Genomic DNA, 20,777 nt, shown 5'->3' with positions numbered 1-20,777 from the left:
CTGACAGGTTGCGGCGTAAGCCTGCTCCTCCGGTTCTGCGGTCTTCGAGAGCGGCGCCTTGGGGCTGTGTGTCTGTGGGCCGACATGGCCCATTTCATCGCTCCAAGGGCTTCCATCCCAGACCTGGAGGTCCGAGGCCGGCGGAAGGCCATCAGAAGCCCTGACAATTACTGTGGGGGGCCGTCTCCAGCATTATTTTCCCGTGTGGGAGCGATGGTTCTCCGACGCTTGAGTCCTGCAGATTGTCCGGGAAGGTTACCGCTTGGACTTCTCCTCCTCTTCAGCAGTCCTGGATCATACCTATGCTGCCCAGAGACCCTGTCAAGAAGGTGGCCATGTCCTCGGCCATGGCAGAACTTCTGTCCAAAGGGGCCATAGTGACCGTGCCTCAGCTCCAATGGGGTCTGGCGTTCTACTCTCGGGTGTTCTTGGTCCCGAAGCACCGTCTGAGCCTGGATTTGAAACTACAGAATGCCTTCGTTAAGGGTGTTCATTTTCGGATAGAGTCTTTGCAGAAGATTATTCCTCTGGTCAAGCAGGGGGACTGGATGGTCTCATTGGATCTACAGGATGCCTATCATCATGTGCCCATTCACCCGTCGTACCAGCAGTCATCAGATTCTCTGTGGGGGGCCCCATTATCAGTTCCGTATCCTTCCCTTAAGCTTAAAGTCAGCCCCTCGAGTCTTTACAAAGGTGGTGGCTCATTGGTGGCTCATTTACATCTGAAGGGCATCCAGCTGTTCCCTTACCTGTGCGACTGGCTGTCAAAGCGTATCTCCGCAGCACTGTTCAATCTCACCTTCTCCTTGTCTGTCAGTCGCTCCAGGAGTGGGGTTTCCTGAACAACTGTGGGAAGTCTCAGTAGTCCCCATCACAGGACCTGGTGTTCATAGGGGAACAGTTCTGTACCAGGAGTGGAAAGATTCTTCTGCCCAAGCCCAGTTGCTCTCTGGCTCGAGTCACTCCTTTCCATGGTCCTTCAACGTCCCTGGGCTTCCACTTAGGACCTTGTGGTGATTCAGGGGCACATGGCCTCTTGTGTTTTCCTGGTCCCCTGAGCTCAGCTCCATCTTCGTCCCCCTTATCTTCTGCTTCACTGATCCCCCTCCTCGCAGTCTCTCGGGCTGCAGATCCTGATTTCAAAGGACCTGTGGGTTTCTCTGGGTTGGTGTCTGAGAGATTCCTCCATGCTGCAGGCGTGGAGTTGGATCGCTCCCCTTGGGTGGTTCTGACCACTGACGCCAGCGGCTTCGAGTGGGGGTCTCTTTCTGCTCAGGAGCGGTGGGACGGGGTGGGTCTCCATTGTGCCTCTAATTGGTGGGAGTCGCTGCCCTTTTGCATGGCCAGACTGTGTTGACTCGGACCAGCAATTACTCTGCCATGGCCTATGTCAACAATCAGGTGGGTTCAGGGTCCAGGGCCCTGAATTCTCTGGCATGTTGCATCAGGGTTTGGGCCGAGCAGCATTTGCTTTCCCTGGAGGCGGTTCACATTCGGGGTGTGGAGAATGCGGTTGCGGCTCATCTCAGTCGGGTGTTCCCAGTCTGCCCTGAGTAGGTGTTGTCCGATCAGGTGCTTGTCGCCAGTTCAGGACCCTGGTGTTGGATCGGTTTGCCTCCACCTCCTCGTCAAAGGTTCCCAGGTTTTGCTCCCGGTTCTCATCAGTGCGGGGGTGGACGCCTTGAATATCGAGTGGCCTCGGGGTCTCCTATATGCATTCCCTCCTCTTGCTCTCTTTTCCCCAGGTGGTTCCGAAGATCCACCGGAGTTCCTCACTGGTGATCTTGGTGGTTCCCTTTTAGCCTTGCGAGGGTGGTTTCCATTGCTCATGGACCTCCAGTTGCGAGAGGTCTGGAGGATTCCCGTCTGGCCGTACCCTCTTCGGGAGGTTCTGATAACGGGGTTACATGTGATCCGCTGATCGGTTTGGCTCCTGAAAAGGTAAGGTTGTTGACTTTGGGTTTGTCTGCTCCGGTGGTGGAAACCATTCTCCATTCCAGGTGTCCTGGTACACTGAAGGCCTATGATAGGCATTGGGTCCGTTTTCTCAGCTGGTGTGATGGGGCAGGTGTTACCCCTCCAGGGCTGTGGTGACCAGGGGGTGTTGGTTTTTGCAGGATGGTTTTGACAAGGGCTTTTCTGGCTGCCATCAACTCTGCGCCGCATCCTCCTTTTCTACTTATGTTGCCTGACTGCATAGTCTTGCAGTGTGATCCCAGGTTCTTGCCTAAAGTGGCCTCTAAGTTTCATCTGATACAGGAAGTGGTCCTCCTGGCCTTTTTTCCTGACCCTCTCTCCCTGGAGGAGATTTCGTGGCACTCCCTTGATGTGCGTCGGTCGGTCCTGGTGTACCTGGCCAGGGCGGAGCCTGTTCAGCGTTTGGACAGTCTCATACATGCCAACCCTCCCAATTTAGGGGGGAGACTCCCGATTTTACAGTGAAAAATATTGCTATTTTTCAACTTCTCCCACCTAAAATAATTATTTTCCCAATGCGTTCCTATGGGAAAATTGTTGTCTCCCAATTTCTTTTATGAAATCACCCTCCCAGGTGTGTCGGAATGTTGGCATGTATGCAGTCTTCTGGGGACTTGGTGCAAGGAGGAAGGCTTCAGTTGTTTCCATTAGTCCCTGGATCAAGTCAGTTATTTCTATGGCGTATTTGGCCTCTGGTCTTTCTGTCCCTTTGGGTGTGCTTGGTTGTTCTACCAGGGGTGTGGCGGCTTCCTGGGCAGATGCTCAGGTTGTTCCTTTGCATGAGATTTTCAGGGTCACTACCTGGGCGTGCAACAATACATTTATCACGCATTACAGGCTTAATGTGGGCGGTTCTAGGGATGGTTCCTTTGGTGTGGGGGGAGTTCTGTCTGTGGCCCAGCTCTGATGTTCTATTGATTAACTGCTCAATGAACTTGGTGTGTTTGCATTGATTACTGGATGTCCCCTTGCTTTCCTGCTTTCTTTGGGCCCTTCCACTTGGTTTGGCTTGGGAATGCCTCATAGGCGAGTACTGGGACGAGGAAGAGGGACGTGGAGATAATGCTCAGATTACTTATTGGTAGTCTCCATTACTCCTAGTCCTACTCTTCCTCGTCAGAGTACTGCCGTCCCTCCGCAACCAAGGGCTCAGTGTCTGTATAGGCTTGCTATGTACTGTTAAATTGTGGGCAAGTAGGAGGTTTATAGCACCGAGAAAAAAGAAAAATAAAGTTCCTGTAGGAGAGACGGGGCCCTCATAGGGGAGTACTGCGACGAGGAAGAGTGGGACTGGCCGTAATGAAGATTCCCGGTAAGTAATCTGCGCAGATCCGTCGTCCCGTTGGGGCGAGCTTCCTGTCTGCCGGCGGCAGCCAGTTGATAGTCACTTCGCTAGTAGAGTAATGTGTGCATTTAGCACAGTTTAATAATTGAGTCCATGGAGACGCGTTTAGCGAGGCAGGGCAAAGAGTTTACAGCAAGCATCGGACTTGAATGAACAGCATTAAAAAAAAACACATGCCAATAACAGCCAATCAATTGTAGTCACGCTTGGATTTAATAAGCATAGAGACGATCACAGAGCCAGTGGTAAAAGTTCAACAACGGCAAGTCACAGTTCAAACAGTAAATAGCGCAAAGCTGCTCACCGCCATGGAGCGAAGTTCGCCATGTAAGACTTGAAAGCGTCGCCTCAGCTGCTGACTGGAGACTGCACCCTAAGCACCCGCTTTCGCGCTGTCCTTTCGCGTGCCCCCAGAGGTTTTAAAGAGGCGAGGCAGCAGAATTAAAGGCACAGCAGTTGTAACGAAGACAAAAGCAATCCTCGGGAAAAGCAAAACAGCGACCGCACTGGAGACTCCACTCTTAAGCACTCGCTTTCGGCTATTTTTAAAATGACCACCGTGTGACTAAACAACGTGGCAGTGTGAGAAACCGGCGGCTCTGCTGGCCCCACAGTGAGATGAACTCTACTCGTGATGGCAAAAATATAAGAAGCAAATTGGTCGTTGCCAGCCATCTCCATTACTCCTACTCCAGCTCGTCATCGTCACAGTATTTACATTCCACCCCTCCCACCAAGGCTGGGGGAAGTGAGCCCAAGGAGTGGTCATTAACAGCTGCATGCTCGGGCACTGGGGGTATTGTACTCCTGGTGCAAGCAAAGCAAGGCAAAAGTAGAAATTGCAAAATGGTTCCTGAAGATACAATTAAATTACTTCACAAATAAGTACTCTGACAAGGAAGAGCCAGATCAGGAGTAAAGAAGATTAATGGTAAGTAATCTGGGTATTCTTCAACAAGGAGGGGACCCAGGTGCAGAAGAAATATTGAAAGTATTGTACTTCTGCTGTCATCACTCTAATGATTTGACTGTGATCAGGGCAGTTTCTAGCCAACTTGGTGCCCAGTGCGAAACACCAGAATGCGCCCTCCCCCGACTGGCACACGCCACTCCCAAACTACACTTCTGTGTCGTGCAACAAAACCCCTCCTAAATATGAATAAATCATTGCTTTATAAAGGAAGCTAGTTTCATTACATTGTAATGCAAGTACTTTACAGAAGAATTCTAATGTGAAAGCACAGCTGTTACTATCCAAGTAAATGTTTTTTCTGTCACCTGCTCTTAGGGAAGGCCCTGCCTGAAGGCAGTTTCAAACTGTCCATACTGGCACACTGTGGTGTGACCAGCCTGCCGGGGCCTGAGGGGCCACTGGCCCTGTGTTGCAGGAGTTCTGTTCGTACCACCTCACTTATATTTCGAAAGGGGCAATACTAGACTAACCATATTAATTTGTTTCTGATGGATGGTTATCATTCCAAGATGGACATTCTGGTACACTCTTATTGTACTCTTTCAAAATACCTGTATGAGAGTGGAAAAGGGGACAAATGGCACCAGCGTTTCAGGACTATAACAGTGCTCAGAGATCTCTATATTGGATAAACACATTTGTGATAAAAATAAAGATCGTATGTGTAAGTTTCTAAATTCATAACAGATGCATGGCTTGGTGTGCACATCACTGTTCACAACACTCACCCTAACATTAAAATGTGTAACCATAAACCATACATACTAATTTGGACAGCTTAAGTTTTTGGATGCAAGTATAAAATGGCTGCAACATCAGCCACACAAATGGGGTACGAGGGCTCTTTTGCTTCTTTTTTCTGAAGAATTTTAGATGAGGAAGGGCTCGGTCTCAGTGTGAGCATGCCCAAACCCCAATACAGAAACATCTATTGGGAATTATATCTATAGACAGGACAGGATACCGTAGAAGAGAGACCCATTAAGCAATGCACATAAAGGCTACACTGAAAGGAGTGTACCTCTTACAAACTTTATCCTGACCAGTAATAAGCTGATGAAGCGGTTTAAACAAATCCGGCTTCTAATGCATGGTAAAGGGGCCACAGTTCCTCAGCCACTACCTCCTCAATATTACGCAGGCCTCGGGTGCTATTTCTGCAAAAACGAGCAGGCCCATGTTTTATCTAACAGAGCTTGCCTTTGTATCTCTTATTAGTGCTGGCCTGCAGATAGTGAACATCGTGGCATGGCAGTGTAGAAAGGGCGTTTGGTCACTAGTGAATGTACAATTTGAGGCAACTTCTTTGATTGCTTTATGCGTTTAAGTGTGGGCACAGTATGGCATGCTCGTCAGAGCCACGTACACAAAACGTTCCAGTATGCTATTGTATGGACATTGGAAACATCAGACAAAAACAGGCATATGTGCTGTTACATATGGGAGTGCCACATAGATGCCATTAACCAACAGGGTGGTGGCTTGTGCAGCGCACAAAAAATTGCTGCACACATATCACTGCATTGATTTACCATGGACTACTGCCTGCATGGTGCCACACAACTCTACTTTCCTAATCAAGATGCCAAGTGACATTGAGTTGCCATCTGGTGTGCGTGATAGACAGTGGCTGGCTTGTCTAGAAAATTAAAAGACATTTGAGGCAGAGCAGATGCATTTAGTCCATGTCCCAGAGCAGCCACTAGAATACTTAAGCAAGAAAATGACAGGGATGCTCCATATGTAACAAAAAAGTAATACACAAAAAAAAGTGTTGGTGTGTCAAATAAAGGGACATGAAAATAGTTTAAAACTTTTTCTGTGTGGCATTTTAATTCTCTTTGAAGAATGCATAGGTTTGGTCAGCTAACTGATACTTGTGCTGGCCTGGTGATAAAAAATGCCCCATGTTCAGTTCTTAAAACTGAAATGTAAAGCACATACTGTGTAAAAACAATTACTTGTTAAATGAGCCATCACTTATAAATTGCCCCACTTGAAAGGCTGTCAACACAAAGAATGAGGGGCACAGGGTGTGTGACTCCAGAGCATTTCACATGCTGTGTTTGGAATATGCATTCCTTTGTTTGCATATTCTGAACGCATTGTAGTCATCCACAAGTTGACAGAGAGCAGCCAGCCAACCATCTCAGAGGAGCACCCACCGGCGTAGCAGGCTGCTTAATCTTTTGTGCAGCAAGATCAGAGTCGGCTTTCTGGGTGGGCTCGATACTGCACCCCCCTCTTGAGATATTTAGATCTGCGCCCCGGGACGTCGCACGCTCCACCTGGGCCAAGAAACAGGGCTGACTGAAGGCAAAAAACATATTCTGTTGTTGACTTTCCAGCCACTTATCTAATCATGTACTACATAGTGCATCCAAGTTCATGGCCACTATGCTGTTTACACTTTCACGCATATGCTGGGAGACGACAGTCTGTAGTGATTTCAGTGTCACGTGTAAACATTCTGAAGAGAAAATGTTCTTCAATGGTCTCTGCAGGTAAATGGGCTGTATTTTCCTCCTGTAATCATTTTTTTGTTTTGGCTATTAGGTGGCACATAAGCCGAAACTATTGCATTGGAGTACAGCTGGGAAGCAGATGCGATATGAGGAGGGAAACAAAGCTTGGTGATGTTATTTGATTATTTACCCACCCGTTGTCTTCCCCTGGCCATGCTACTCCCTACGGCCATTCCCACCCTTTTCCTGCCCCTCTCCACTCAAAGCACATCCTTCTAAGATCTCTTTAAAATAGCTTTTTCAATCAGTAACTTCAAACGGTGGACTCGAAGTTTCTACAAGTGTTATTTTAAAGCAGTCATCTGAAAGTTAATGTCGTAATTGGAGCTGTAAATTGTTCAACCGGTTTAATAAAACTGTCTTAACTAAGTTTGCCTTCTGCCATCTGATTTATAAGCAGCACATGGGTCCTTCACTGCAGTCCTGTTAAAAATAAGCATTTCCAAAGCCAACAGTTTTGACTTCCATATAGGTATTAGGCATTTGCCAGGCAGTGCTATAATGGTACTACCTGTCCATAAAATGGAAAAGCGACACAATTGTGTGGGCTCTATACCCGTGCTTGGTAAATGTCTGTGTAATACCTGTAGATAGTGTATTATAAAGACACAAGCAGACAAAACTGTTCACTTTTCGAATGCTTTCTTTTAACAGGATTTAGGTAAAAGGACGTGCATGCTGCTTATAAATCAATGGCTGAAGGCACACTTTTAAAGACAATTTTATTACACTAGTAGCACATTTATAGCATCAAATAAGCAATTAACTCTCTGATGTTATAACCTCCCACTTACCCACAATACACCAGTACATAGCAAGCCTGTACAGATACCGGGCCCTTCCACGCCATGGGTGGGTGCGGAGGGTCAGTAGTACTGTGACAAGGAAGAGTAGGACTCGGAGTAATGAAGATTACCAGTAAGTAATCTGAGCATTACCTCCACATGCCTCTTCCTCATCCCAGTACTCGCCAATAAGGCATACCCAAGCCAAACCAAGTGGAAGGGCCCAAAGGAAAGCGGGAAGCAAGAGGACACCTAGGATCAATGCAGAAACACTAAGATTAATGAGCAATTGAACAACAGGACATCACATATGGGCCCCGAACGGCACCCCCTCACCAAATTAACCATCCCTAGGACTGCCCACATTAAGCCTGTAATGTGTAATTAAGGTATTTGGGTCCACCCAGGTGGCGGCCTTGCAAATCTCATGTAAAGGTACACCCTGAGCATACGCCCATGAAGCAGCCATAACCCTGGTAGAACGACCCTGGACAGAAAGACCAGAGGCCAAATATACCATAGAAACCACCAACTTGATCCAGTGACTAATGGAAATAACTGAATCCTTCCTCCCCGCACCAAAAGTCACCAAAAGACTGTCGGAACGCTGAATAGTTTCCGCCCTGGCCAGGTACTCCAGGACCTTGCGATGTACATCAAGGGAGTGCCAAGACACCTCCTCTGGGGACAGATGGTCAGGAAAAAAGGTCTAGTGGACCACTTCCTGAGTCAGATGAAACGTAGCGGCAACTTTTGGCAAGAACCAAAACCTCAACACTAAGCAGTCAGGCAAGACCCGAAGAAAAGACGGCACAGGAGAACCCCAATCGACGTGCAGAGGTGATGGCAAACAAAAAGGCCGTCTTGCGCGTAAGGTGTTTAAGATCCACAAGGCCAATTTGTTCAAAGGAAGCCGACTGAAGAAAACATAAAACCAGGGGCCGATCACAAGGAGGGGAACCCGAACACACCAGAGGCCTAGAAGACCCCAGGCTCCTAAGAAACCGGCCCACCAGACCCAAATCCAACTGAGGAACACCCAAACCCCCCAACAGGGTCTTCAATGCAGCCCACTGAGCCTGCAAAGTGCCCACCGCCAACCTTTTATCAAAGCCATCCTCCAAAAACTGCACCACAACCTTGCGGGGAAACACTGGCCACACCACACCAGCTGAGAAAATGGGTCCATTGCCTATCATAGGCTTTGAAAGTACTAGGCTGCCTGGAATGGAGAATGGTCTCCACCACCAGAGCAGAGAAACCCAAAGTCAACAATCTTGCCCTCTCAGGAGCCAGGCTGACCTGTGGATCACAGGCAACCCCGCCCCAGAACCCCCCCGTAGACAGATCGTTCGGGGTGACAGTAAAGCCTCGACTTTCTAACCTGGGCTGGCCTGGGACAACCTCGCTAACTTTTCCTGACTTTAATTTCATCCTTTGTGTGCGAACTATCTACAAGACTCTTTTGGGCATAACCCCACTGTGTGAACCTGGACCCTTCTGCTTGCTCTCTCCAAGAGTGGGCCTTGCAATTGACTTCCTGGGGATCCTCCAGACCTCCCGCACCTGGAGATCCACGAGCAACCTAAACCACCCCCTGCGAGGCCAAAAGGGCAACACCAAGATCACTAGAGAAGAACACTGACAGATCTTCTGAACCACCCAGGAAATTAGAGCAAGAGGAGGGAAAGCATACGGGTGACCCCGGGGCCACTCGAGATTCAAGGCGTCCACCCCCCACTCCCCTAGCGACAGGTACCGAGAGCAAAACCTGGGAACCTTGGCCGAGGAGGGGGAAGCAAACAGATCCAACACTGGGGTTCCGAACCAGCGACAAACTGCTGCAAACACCTGATTGGACAACACCAACTCCAGGCAGACGGGGACCACCCGACTGAGACGATCAGCAACCAGATTCTTCACCCCCGAATGTGTACTGTCTCCAGGGAAAGCAAATGCTCTTCGGCCCAAACCCCAATGCAACCTGCCAGAGAATTCAGGGCCCTGGAACCTGAACCCTCTTGATTGTTGACATAGGCCGTGGCAGAGGAATTGTTGGTCTGAACCAACACAGTCCGGCCCGAAAAAAGGGGAGCAAACTACAGACTCCCTCCAATTCGAGGAACTAAGGAGACCCTCCCTGCCCCACCACTCTTGAGCAGAAAGAGGCCCCAGGGAGGCCCCCACCCCAAGCCGCTGGTATCAGTGGTCAGAACCATCCGAGGAAGACGATCCAAATCCGCCCCCTCAGAAGGAAGGAACTTCTCAACCACCAATCCAGAGAAACCTGCAGGTTGCCCGAAATGGGATCTGCAGCTCGAGAGACTGCGAGGAGGGGGACCAGTGAAGCATAAGATGGACCACCAAGGGACGTAGATGGAGGTGAGCCCAGGGAACCTAGGAAAACACAAGAGGCCATGTGTGGTAGGGAGAATTCTCTGAAAAGGCTAATTTCCCAAACCTAGTGAGTCCCCCAGCAGCTTTGCTGGGATTTTTGGGGTTTATTTCTTTCTCCTGCTAAGAGTGAGACTCTTTTACTCCCATTCTTAGACATGATTTGAGGTAATCATTTATCTTTCCATGTGTTTTATGGGCTATGGGGTCTTTTACTCCATAGGGTCTCATGTGTTTTTGATGTGGGTTACACAGCACCCTCCGTGCCGTAACCCAGGGGTGTCGTAGCGACCCCCCAACATAGACTCCATACCCTGGGACTGACTACTGTCTCCCAGGTCATGTAAAGTCACCATTGGCTTTACTAGTCCCAAATTATGAACAGAAACCAGTACCAACCATCATATTGTGGACGTACTGGTCGGGGCAATTCGATTGCCCCGGGGTCTGTTGTTCGAGGGGGCACGTCTACGTCCCCCCTGATCGAGTTTTGGCTGGTGGCAGTGGATACTACTTTTTATATTCGACCGTGAATATATCTCTATGGGATTTTCCCATTGTTCGAGGCTACCAACTTTAATTATTTAATTCTTATAGCCCCAAACATACTGCCGGTTTATTTATTTAATATTAATTCACCGGTTGGTATTTTTTGCCAGAACTCGATTCTAAAATGGTGTTTGTGTTCTCTTCTGTGACTCCAACCCAAGTCGAGCCCTTTGTTCCACTTTTTGGCAGGCTTCTCCACAGAAGCCTCCAAAAGTGGTGCCACTCTGGGTACCAAAGGGGTTGTGGGAGGGGGTTTAGGCACCCTGGACTGAGTTGCCTTGGCAACTCAAGTCGCACTCTTGTGTGATTGGCCCAAGTGGTGAGCCGGCCGACTCAACACTTAGCATGTTTGATTGACAGCTAGGCTGAATGAATGGGGGTTTGCTGCATAAAAGCAGGGCTTTGGGGACTGGAACTTCAGAAGTCGCCACAGGACCTAAGAATCCGAGGAGGGAGAAGCTGAGCCGACCTGCAACGACGACACCACCGGTGGAGCCCTGCTGAACCGTCCCACCACTTTTCCCGACGACAGAGGAGATCTCCAGTCCGGAGAGTCTTCTTCCTTTGACTGGTGGGGATAACCAGTTTTGCCTTCTTTTCACCTTCCTGGAGCATCTCATGGCCGCCTTGCCCGTGCCAAGCACCCCGGCAACCGGAATACCACGGCTTACCACTACCGCGAAGATATGGGTAGTACCTTTTAACCGAACAAACTCCGCGGCTGATTTCTTCCCTGGCAGTCCAACGACCTTCATCTTTCCTCCACACGAAACACCGACTTGCACCCGCTGCCAGGAACAACTGCCCCCGCTGGAGCTTCCTTCACACTTAAGGTATTGTGTCCCGCCTGGCTTCCCTTGCGACAGATCGTTCGGGGTGACAGTAAAGCCTCGACTTTCTAACCTGGGCTGGCCTGGGACAACCTCGCTAACTTTTCCTGACTTTAATTTCATCCTTTGTGTGCGAACTATCTACAAGACTCTTTTGGGCATAACCCCACTGTGTGAACCTGGACCCTTCTGCTTGCTCTCTCCAAGAGTGGGCCTTGCAATTGACTTCCTTGCTCTCCAGTAGAACTCTGCCTATCCTGCCTTACTGTGGTTCGTTTAAAAGTATTGAAGTTTGTGTGCTTCCGTAACTCTGCCTTTTTCCCTCCCTTTATAATAACTTATTAGAGTGCCATCTTATGTTAAGCGCTCACCTCTGTCTGAAAATAAGTGGTGTTTCTCACTAAGACTTGTCTAATAAGTAATTGGGGTTGTATATATATAATAGTGACTGTGTGCTGAATTTACTTACCTCTTTGTGCTAGTGTAATTTACAAGTGTGTCTTTAAAAATAAATAATTATATCCTTTTACACCAAAGTTCTGGTCAGTGTTTGCTTGTGCTACTGTATCTCTGTTCCTATTGTGTATACTCTACATACTGCCTAACTCTTCTTGAGGGAAGTCGGACTGCTCAGCCACAGCTACCAAGTGAATCTGTGTGGTACAGACTGCTACCAAGTGGGTTTACTGCCAAACACCTGTAGTCTTAAATCTTTTGCAGTGGTCCCTAAGGGAACTGCACAGGTTTCTGCCTAACCATGTGCCCCTGAACCACCAGGAGCTCCTGAGCAGAAGCCTAGGGATGACGAAGCACCTTGCAAAGGAGCAACTGGAGCCGCAGAGCCCTGACCCTTGGCAGAAAAACATTCCCACTCCTGGTGCAGAATCACATCCCTGTGAACACCAGATCCTGGGAAGGGGCCAACTGAAACTTACCCCAGTTGCTCAGGAAACCCCAGAGCGACTGACAGACAGGAAGAAGGTGAGATTGGATAGTGAGCGGAGATCTGCCTTGATCTATCAGTCGTCCAAGTATGGGAACAGCGGGATCCCCTGTAGATGTAAATCACCCACCAATGGAGCCACCACCTTCGTAAACATTTGTGGCGCAGATTACAACTCAAAAGGAAGGTCCCAGAACTGATAATGGCCCGCCCCCCACAGAGAAACTGAGGTACTGCGGGTGCTAAGAGTGAATGGGCATATCATAATAGGCAATAGGCATCCTGTAGATCCAAGGAGACCATCCAGCCCCCTTGCTTGACCCGAGGAATAAAATCTGCAAAGACTCCATCCGAAACCGAACACCCCTGACTAAGGCATTCAGCAGCTTTAAATCCAGAATTAGACAAAAAAACTTCTTCCTTGACCAAGAACACCCGAAAGTAGAACCCCAGACCCCACTGGAGCTAGGGCACGGTCACAATGGCCCACTTGGACAGATGCTCGGCAACGGACGAGGACATGGCCGCTTTCTTGGCAGGGGCAGTAGAGTCATGATCCAGGACTGTTGAAGAGGAGGAGACAAAGTCCATCCGTTAACCTTCCCAGACAATATGCAGGACCCAAACATCCGAAGAACACCGCTCCCAAACGGGAAAATAACGCAGGAGCTGGCCCCCCACATGCCCACAGTGATTGTCAGGACTTCTGATGGCCGTCCACCGGCTTAAGACTCCCAGGCCTGGAACGGAAGCCCCTCTAACAATGAAATGGGCCATGCCTGCCCAAAGCTCCGAGTTGCAGCTCACGAAGACCGCCAAACCAGAGGAGCAGGCTTATGCCACAACCAGTCAGCGAGCTTGTTGGCCCGGGGCACCTTGTCCTCCAGAGAGTCCCCGAAAAGCAAACCGCCCAGAAACGGAAGACGAAGAGCAGAGTCCCGCAGATGAAGCGGACGACGAGCAGACATGCAAGCACCCATGGCCATGGCGGTGCCCCCAACACCGTCATAAGATCAGAAAGGAGTTGGACCTGGTGCTGCATATCATCAAGCACAGGAGAACAGTCCAATCCCTCTCCCAAAGCCTTACAGAGAAGCCGGAATCCCCCCAGAACAGTCTCAGCCGTATAAGAACCATAGACATTGGCCAGCAATGCAAGATGAGAACCCACATTAGGCTTCTTCAGAGCAGCATTAGATTTACAGTCCACCAGGTCCAGAAAGGCAGTGTCCTCAGCAGCCATGGAGAAATGGCCCACCAAACTGGACAGGATATCATCCACCACCACTGTGTACGGGAGAAAATCCTCGGCACCTTTCAGAGGATAGAGACATGCCAAGAAGCGCGGCATTAAGACATGCTCTGGGTCATTCCACTCACGGAGCAACTTTATCTTAATATCGGAGATCAGGAGGAGCCCCAGCTTCGGGGTGTGCTTATATTGTCTCATCTTAGGGTCAGAAGAGCATTCCCCTTCCACCACGACAGAGAACCCCATGGACTCCTAAACCTGGAAAATCACAGTCTCAACCTCATCCCGGGAGAGAGATTTGCCTTCGGCCTTATCATCAGAGTGAGACACCATCGAAGAATGGGCAGAGGCAGTGGAGGCCGAGAAGGAAGAAGGGAGGAAGAAGACCGAAGAGGAGGGGCTGGTCTTATGCCTGCCCCTAGAATCCTCATGCTCCTAAATGGCCTGCTTCATAAGGACTTTGTTCTCCTTCTGCGACAAGGAAAACTTCAAAGCCACTGGTTTCTTGTGCTTCTTCCTGGCATGGCGTCGGTCAGGACTCCTAGAACCAGCAGGAGAGATCACGTCTCCTCTTTTCAGAATCCTTGCCCATGCTGACCCACACAGAACACAGAACGCTGAAAGTCAAAGCAGAAAGCAGCCGAAGGCAGTCGAAGCCGTTACCCAGCAACCGAGCCTCACAGGAAGCAGAAACACAGAGATGCGCCAATCCACACAGAAGAGGAGAACAGCCCAGCCCCCAGTCAGGCCAGCGACTCTTGCAGCCTGAATCAAGGAGAGGAAAACCCTGCCCGCACCCAGGTATCCACTGGAAGAGGGGACGGTGCTGGGGGACACAAAACAAGGCGACCAGCAAAGCCATAGAAAAGACAGCCAAGCCGACACATCAAAGAAACCAACCAGCAGGAGGACCTCAAACCCTCAGGAGGTCCCCCGCCATGTAGAACTGCTCAACCGGGCCCCAAGCCCTACAGGGAGCATGGTAACCCGAATCTTACAGGGTACACGCCGCCGTCCCGCAGGAGAACGTCACCACGGAAGACTCAGCAATGACATTCCCCAAAGCCCCGCTCTGGGGATAACCAGTCCTTGTCGGAGCCAGGAGAAAATGTACTGGTGTATTGTGGGTAAGAGGAAGGTTATACCCCTGCGAGAAAAAAAGTTCCTGTAGGGTAGGCAGAGCCACATTGGTGAGTACTGGGATGAGGAAGAGGGGCGTGGAGGTAATGAAGAGAACAGTGTTCAGCTTCGAGGATCCCAAGTAAAAACTTTGAATATTGTCGAACTACAAAGATATTAAACATAGCTCTGTCAGCCAAAATAGATGTTCCTCAGAGGTGTTCAACAATCAAAGATCAATTTCTTCCTGGTTACTTTTGTTGCATTTTTTTTAACAAGTCTACTTAACCAATATGACATAGCTTCTACTAACTGACAATCTAAAATACAGCAAGCAGACATTAACAAACCTCCGTTCCTTTGGACGAAGTCTCATTTTACACAGTACCCGCACTGCTTTCCAGGAATGCAGGGTAGTAACCGTTAGGCAGCTGGGGGTCACCTTGTCAATTTCGAATTGGAGGCTCGCGCTAGAGACCCTTTTTGACAAATGCTGAGGATTGCTTTTAAAGGGGTTCTCGCTGTGAGTCTGAGAGCTGCTCTGAGAGAGATTGGCCAATGGTTTAACAGCTGCAGGCTTTCATTTAACAACAACAGAAATGTCTCTGCTGTAAGCTTTGTGTAACTGGTCTAACAGCGCCCTGATGCCCCCGTATCTAGGCACTTTATAAATGTAAACATAAATAAATAAACAAATCAATGCATTCTGCGAGTTGCACGTCTAGCTAATCCCAATTGAATACATTTAAGGAAGGCGCACTTTGTCAAGGTTTTGTAAAAGGAAAGACGGGGCTGTCAAAACGGGGTACTCAACATGGAGGCCCCACGACGTTTTGAGCACAATCCCCATAAATGAGAATTGTACCGACCCACTCACTACTAGCAATACACACGTGGTTTTGTTCGGCACCTGCTTTTGGTATGATTCATCCGTACCCTGGGCGCGCCCATTTTCTATCCTGTCATTCAAAGCTGCTCACCCAAGCTCGACAGTGGCGCTGCGTCGGCGTCTTCCCTTCACCGCGTCAGAAACAGACTCCTGGGAACGTGAAGGTCGTTGCGATCACGAGACGTGGAATCTCGACTTTGTGGATTCACGTTTCGAGCGCACTGGTGACTTTGAACGTGTGTCCTCTGTGTTGTTGACTTTCCTGGGGATTACGTTACCTGTAGCCAGGCGTGTGTTAGCCGTGGCAGGCTTGGGCGCAGGTGCACGCGCTGCAGCGTCGCAACAAGCTGGCCTGTTGCCTGAACACACCTTCGGGCCCTTTGGCAAACGGCCAGCTATTCACTGGGGAGTTGTTTTAGAATCGCCCACGCCGCCCATGGCACCAAGGGGTGTGCACGTATGTCACATAGACTACAGAATGGAGCAAATTGCAGTAAAACAATCCCTGCACACCCGCCCAGGGAGCAATATTGAGCCTTCCCCAGGGAGGAAATGCTACAAATCTTCTCTGGGAAGGGAGGGCCTTCCTGTTGTCAGCTCATGTGAACCGGTGTTGGTGGCTGCCAAAGTGATTAACGGTATATTACAGAAATAAAAAGGCCCCACTGGGGCATGGCATTAAGCTCCTCACATAGTTTCCAACTGGTCCTAGGGAGTCACCTCTACTTACACCTGGCGTTGGCCAACAGAACCTGTGTGCTGTGGCCTATAGGATGCACTTAAAATAGCAATGGCCAAACCTCAATCCCAAAGTGATGGATGGAAGGTTGTAAATTAATCAGAACCACTGGCAATAATCTAGGCAACCTTCCACACCACCATTTTCTCCATTGTAAAAGGGTCCAGCCATATGCAAATCAGTCAGGCACTGCCACCAAGGGAAATGGGAGCAGGCCTGCCTGCCAGGTCCCCTCTGCATGGGAACACAAGCAACCCCAGAAATGTTTTTCTGCCTTGTTGGGCCTCATCAGTGAGGTGCAGCTTGGATCCCCATAGAGTAATGAGCAAGAGACCCATGTCTGAGCATACTCTCTCTCACATAGTTTCAGTAGCATGTGGTGCGGCTGTATTTAGGGGTCCCTGTTCTGAGGCACGTTCAACTAAAATGTTACACAAATACATTTTCCCGAAACATCTCTTTACCAATTGAATATTGATGCTTGGCCTCAAATGTAATCACCAGACCTCTTTGCATTGTTTTCTCATCTGTAGCGATAGTGCAAGATAATTGAAGAAGCGTAGAAGGACACTGGTCAAGTGATATGAGGCAACCAACATGGCCTAGTTAAGACAGTGAGAATTCCTCCTTCTTTAATTAAATAATGAACATTAATGTATGTATTTAATACAATAGTACACACCACCATTTAGGGTGTTTTTTAGGCCTACATAGGCAATTTCAAAAGTAACTCAAAAGGCCCTGACATTCTCAAATCCCAGAATATTTAAGGCCCTTGTTGAACTCTTTTATAAGAATGGGGATAATGTATTTGGAGTGGGAATTAAACATTCCTCCCCTTCTTGTCTCTCATTCTTTTCCTTTGTGTTCTGTTTATCAATGATTTTGGCTCTTAAAAAAAAAGAATAGTCATTTTTACCAGTCTAGCCGGACTCATCGTGTGGATCCCACCTCCTTCTGGACGGATTCTCTCTGGTATAGCTGAGATGTTTAGATATCATCGGCAATCTTCAAGGACGTTCCAATATAATAAAGAGTGAGGGGGCGTGTAGGGATATGAGTGTATTGTCTGAGAGCGATAGAGTGTCTCTCACTGGTCTGATGCTTTGGGGAATCACTGCTTTGCATGTCTAAGGTATGGGGGTTGTGCGTGATGTCCCACTCCCAGTCACTGACACAGCTGCAGTATTTTCAATGTTAATTGTGTTGGCCAGTGGAGGTATGCTGTTTGATGGTATGGAGATGGACGCACGTCATATCTTTGGCCTTCTTCCCATGTCTCTGCTTGGTGCTGCTGAATATGGGAAAGCATAGACGTGGTACCCAAATTAGTCCCCACCTTCCTTCGGCACACGGTGGCTAACAAGACACATAATGGGTCCACCTGGCCAGGATGGTGTTAATGGTGGTGTCGGTGGTATTCTGGATGTCATGTAATTATGTGATGTGTTTCTGATCTGTGTCAAGGAGGCTGGTTCTCAAGGAGACTGTACATAGCCGGGAGGAAGATTTGATTACTACTAAACCCGTTGTATCGGTGGTGTCCTTCTGCTCCTCCACAGTGTTACTGCTTTCCAGCAGCACAACGTGCTCTCCTCTAGGCTCTGATCTTAATTTTTGTCTTGATCATCATCCATCTCGTCGTCATCATTATTGTCTGAATTATCAGTGGATGGGGTAGAAAAGATAGAGATCTGTAATTGTTAAACTCCTCTCAATGTTCAACTACAGTACAACAAGTCACAATCAGGGTTGCCCCCTCAGGTCCCCCTGCTTGATGCCCTTCTGCCTCACCTCCAACTACAAGTAGCAGTTCAGCTTCTCAAGGTCTGTGGTATTTGGAGCCAGGATCTTCCACCATCCCACTCTAGTTCCCCGGCTCCTCCTCAGTCTTCATGTTGTCTCTTTGATCCTTCTGGCTTCTAGACTTCTCACTTCTGTGATCTCCCTGTGTGGGAGATATTGCTCCTCCAACATTTTACCACTGCTTTGGGTCAACCTGGCTGCCTCATACTTTGCTGCTCCTACTCCCATCCCCTCCACCTGTTATAACCTCTTCTTGCTCTCCGCCATGTTGCCCCCTTCTCCAAACATTCAAATCTTCTGCAGACGTAACCACATTCTCCAAAACTCTCACCACCTCCCAGATGTTATCTTCTCTACAAAACTCTCACCTCCTCCTCCTGCTGATGAGACTACGTCCTCCTCATGTTCTGTCATCCTCATCCAAACACTCACTACCCTCTTGATGTCACCTCCATATGCTCAAACCTCTCTTCGCCACCTACTGATGTCACATCGCACCCCCTCTTCTTACCACTACCACCCCTTCATTTAATGATAATGATTTGTTATTTATATAGTACTTTTGCCAAAGCACTGTACATAGAACATTTTATATACAATTATCACCCATCCGAAGTTGGTACTCATTTATCAACCTCGGAAGGATGAAAGGCTGAGTGGGCTTGATTCAAACAACCTGTGACCTACATATCAGACACATACTTGGACTGTGGTGTTGTATCTCGGTCTGAGGGCTGGGATTGGCTGTGGCCCTTAACTTCCTGTGGGTGGAAATGAGTCATAAGGGAGTGCCTACGTCTATATGAAACCTGGCAGCCATCTTGGATTCCATGTGGGTGTATGCAGGGCCAGACAGAGCAGCTTGGGAGAGGAACAAGACTGCATGGGTTCACTGCATAGGTGCAATTGCAGAGGTTAGGGGTCACATTGCACCCTATCTTCGGCTTCCCTATAAGATCTATGCTTGTTTTGTGAGTCCATATGTTTGCGAACTTCACAACCCGACCTCCATTTGTAAATGGGTCCATGGACCCCAAAGATTGATCTGTAGACCCGGACAAACCTACGAACATTGTGGGGCCCATGAAAATAGGGGTTGGGGTACATGAGCTCCATGATCATTCCTCTGCTAGGCCTTTGGGCCCTTTATGGATGGAGGTATGACTTTGGTGTCAATGTGATTAACCCCTGCTGTACAATGGGACCACAGGAAGCGTGACCTGGGAATCCTCCCCATGGCACCTTCGGGATCATCATCCACTGACTCAGGGAGACACCAGACCCTTGGAGTGACCTCTGTGAAGGCATCATGAAGGAGGACATAAAACAAGCAACTTTAATAACTTAAATGTCAGGATGGAAAGGCCTAACTTGTCTATCCTAAGATGGGATTTCCCTACCTAAAAAAAACGAATGAAAGTCTGAGTCAAAAGAGTTTAATTTAGGAATCTACTTGAGTCCAAACCCTATGCTTGCCCTGACAACTAATCTATGCAATGTGTAGGGATGTCAGCAACCAAAGGAAAACAGCGTTTAACATAACATTCTGAGCTTCATCCAGCTCACAGCTTCCTTTCAGCTCCCCTCCCAAAGTATAAAACAATTCCACAAAAAGACCTCTCAAAGTTTTCTTTTCTAAATGTAGTATTCAATAGTCTTATTCAGAACTCTGGGATTTGTTTTCCCAAGTCAGGAATGGGGTTTCCCTTCCCCGAGTTCCAAGTCACACAGTTCAAACAACCTTGCAATAAAATGTTCAAACAACCTTGCAATAAAATGGGGTTCCCTTCCCCATGCCTCAAGTGATACAGTTCAAAAGAAACACAAAATATCCTTGTCTCCACAATTCAGTTAACGTTGGTTTAAATGCTTGTTCAGATAATTCGCAGCTTGCATACAGGTTGAAAATTCCACTGTTAATTGGGATTTCAGCATACTGTTTGTTTCGAGTTCTATTCCTTTTTGGCATTTCAACATATAATGGTATGTTTAGATTTAAAGTTTTCTCCCCAATTCTGAGTTTCATTAGTTCTAATTCGTTTTGGTAGCAAGGTTTTAAATTCAGTTTGGTATTTAATAATTGGCTTCTTGCTTATGGTTCATTTTTACTTCATTTATAGTTCAGAATTAGTTTGTTTCACTTTAATTGCAGGGTTCATTGTTCGGCGACCACTCCGCTACAACGGTTCTCATCTCTTTTCTAATTGAAAATTAATGGGATCAGAGATGTTCGAGAAGGTACCATTCCAAAGCATGCTTCCACTTCAATGCAAAATGTCCCCATCGTTTGGCTTAAAGATGAAAGGGATGGGAGACTTTAGAAAATGTGCTATTCTGAAGCACGCAACCACTCCAATACATAGTATTCAAGAAATAAGGAGTTCACACACGCGCACCAGGTTTCTCAAGCACTAGAATCTCACTGGTCGCTTTTAGAAATGTTTGCTGCAGCGATGATCACACAGCCTTCTCCCATTAGCGCCAGCGCTCCAATTCCTCCCCCTCAGACACTCCTGGGGTGTCCTCTACCACAGGGGAACGGGCATGTTGAGTAGAAGGGAAAGGGGCAGCCTTCCTGCACGAGTCCCTTCACATTTCCAAGTCTGTTCCAGGGAGTCGCATCTCCCACGCCACGCTGTAGGTTCCTT

The 20,777-nt window shown here is 48.4% G+C and overlaps 1 protein-coding gene and 1 long non-coding RNA gene across 4 annotated transcripts in view; one reads left to right on the top strand and one right to left on the bottom strand.

Annotated features, from left to right (window-relative positions):
- The window catches only part of ADIPOR2 (adiponectin receptor 2), a 421,991-nt gene extending 406,128 nt beyond the window's left edge, over positions 1–15,863 (bottom strand). Inside the window, exon 1 of one of the 3 annotated variants that reach the window (XM_069628629.1) lies at positions 15,676–15,863. The gene's annotated coding sequence lies outside the window, so the exon portion shown is untranslated. Of the gene's footprint in view, positions 1–3,629; positions 3,782–15,675 lie in introns of those variants that run through there. The other 2 variants (XM_069628627.1, XM_069628630.1) reach the window with 2 other exon arrangements.
- Positions 4,015–20,777, top strand: part of LOC138513622 (uncharacterized) — a 194,546-nt gene continuing 177,783 nt past the window's right edge. Inside the window, exon 1 of the long non-coding RNA XR_011281784.1 lies at positions 4,015–4,256. This is a non-coding gene — a long non-coding RNA (uncharacterized lncRNA). The remainder of the gene's footprint in view (positions 4,257–20,777) is intronic.

The sequence above is a fragment of the Ambystoma mexicanum genome, chromosome 12, assembly GCF_040938575.1.
Source record: "Ambystoma mexicanum isolate Mex_15411 chromosome 12, UKY_AmexF1_1, whole genome shotgun sequence".
NCBI lineage: Eukaryota > Metazoa > Chordata > Amphibia > Caudata > Ambystomatidae > Ambystoma > Ambystoma mexicanum.
The sequence above is the reverse complement of the archived record's forward strand: the minus strand, read 5'-3'. Positions and strand labels throughout refer to the sequence as shown.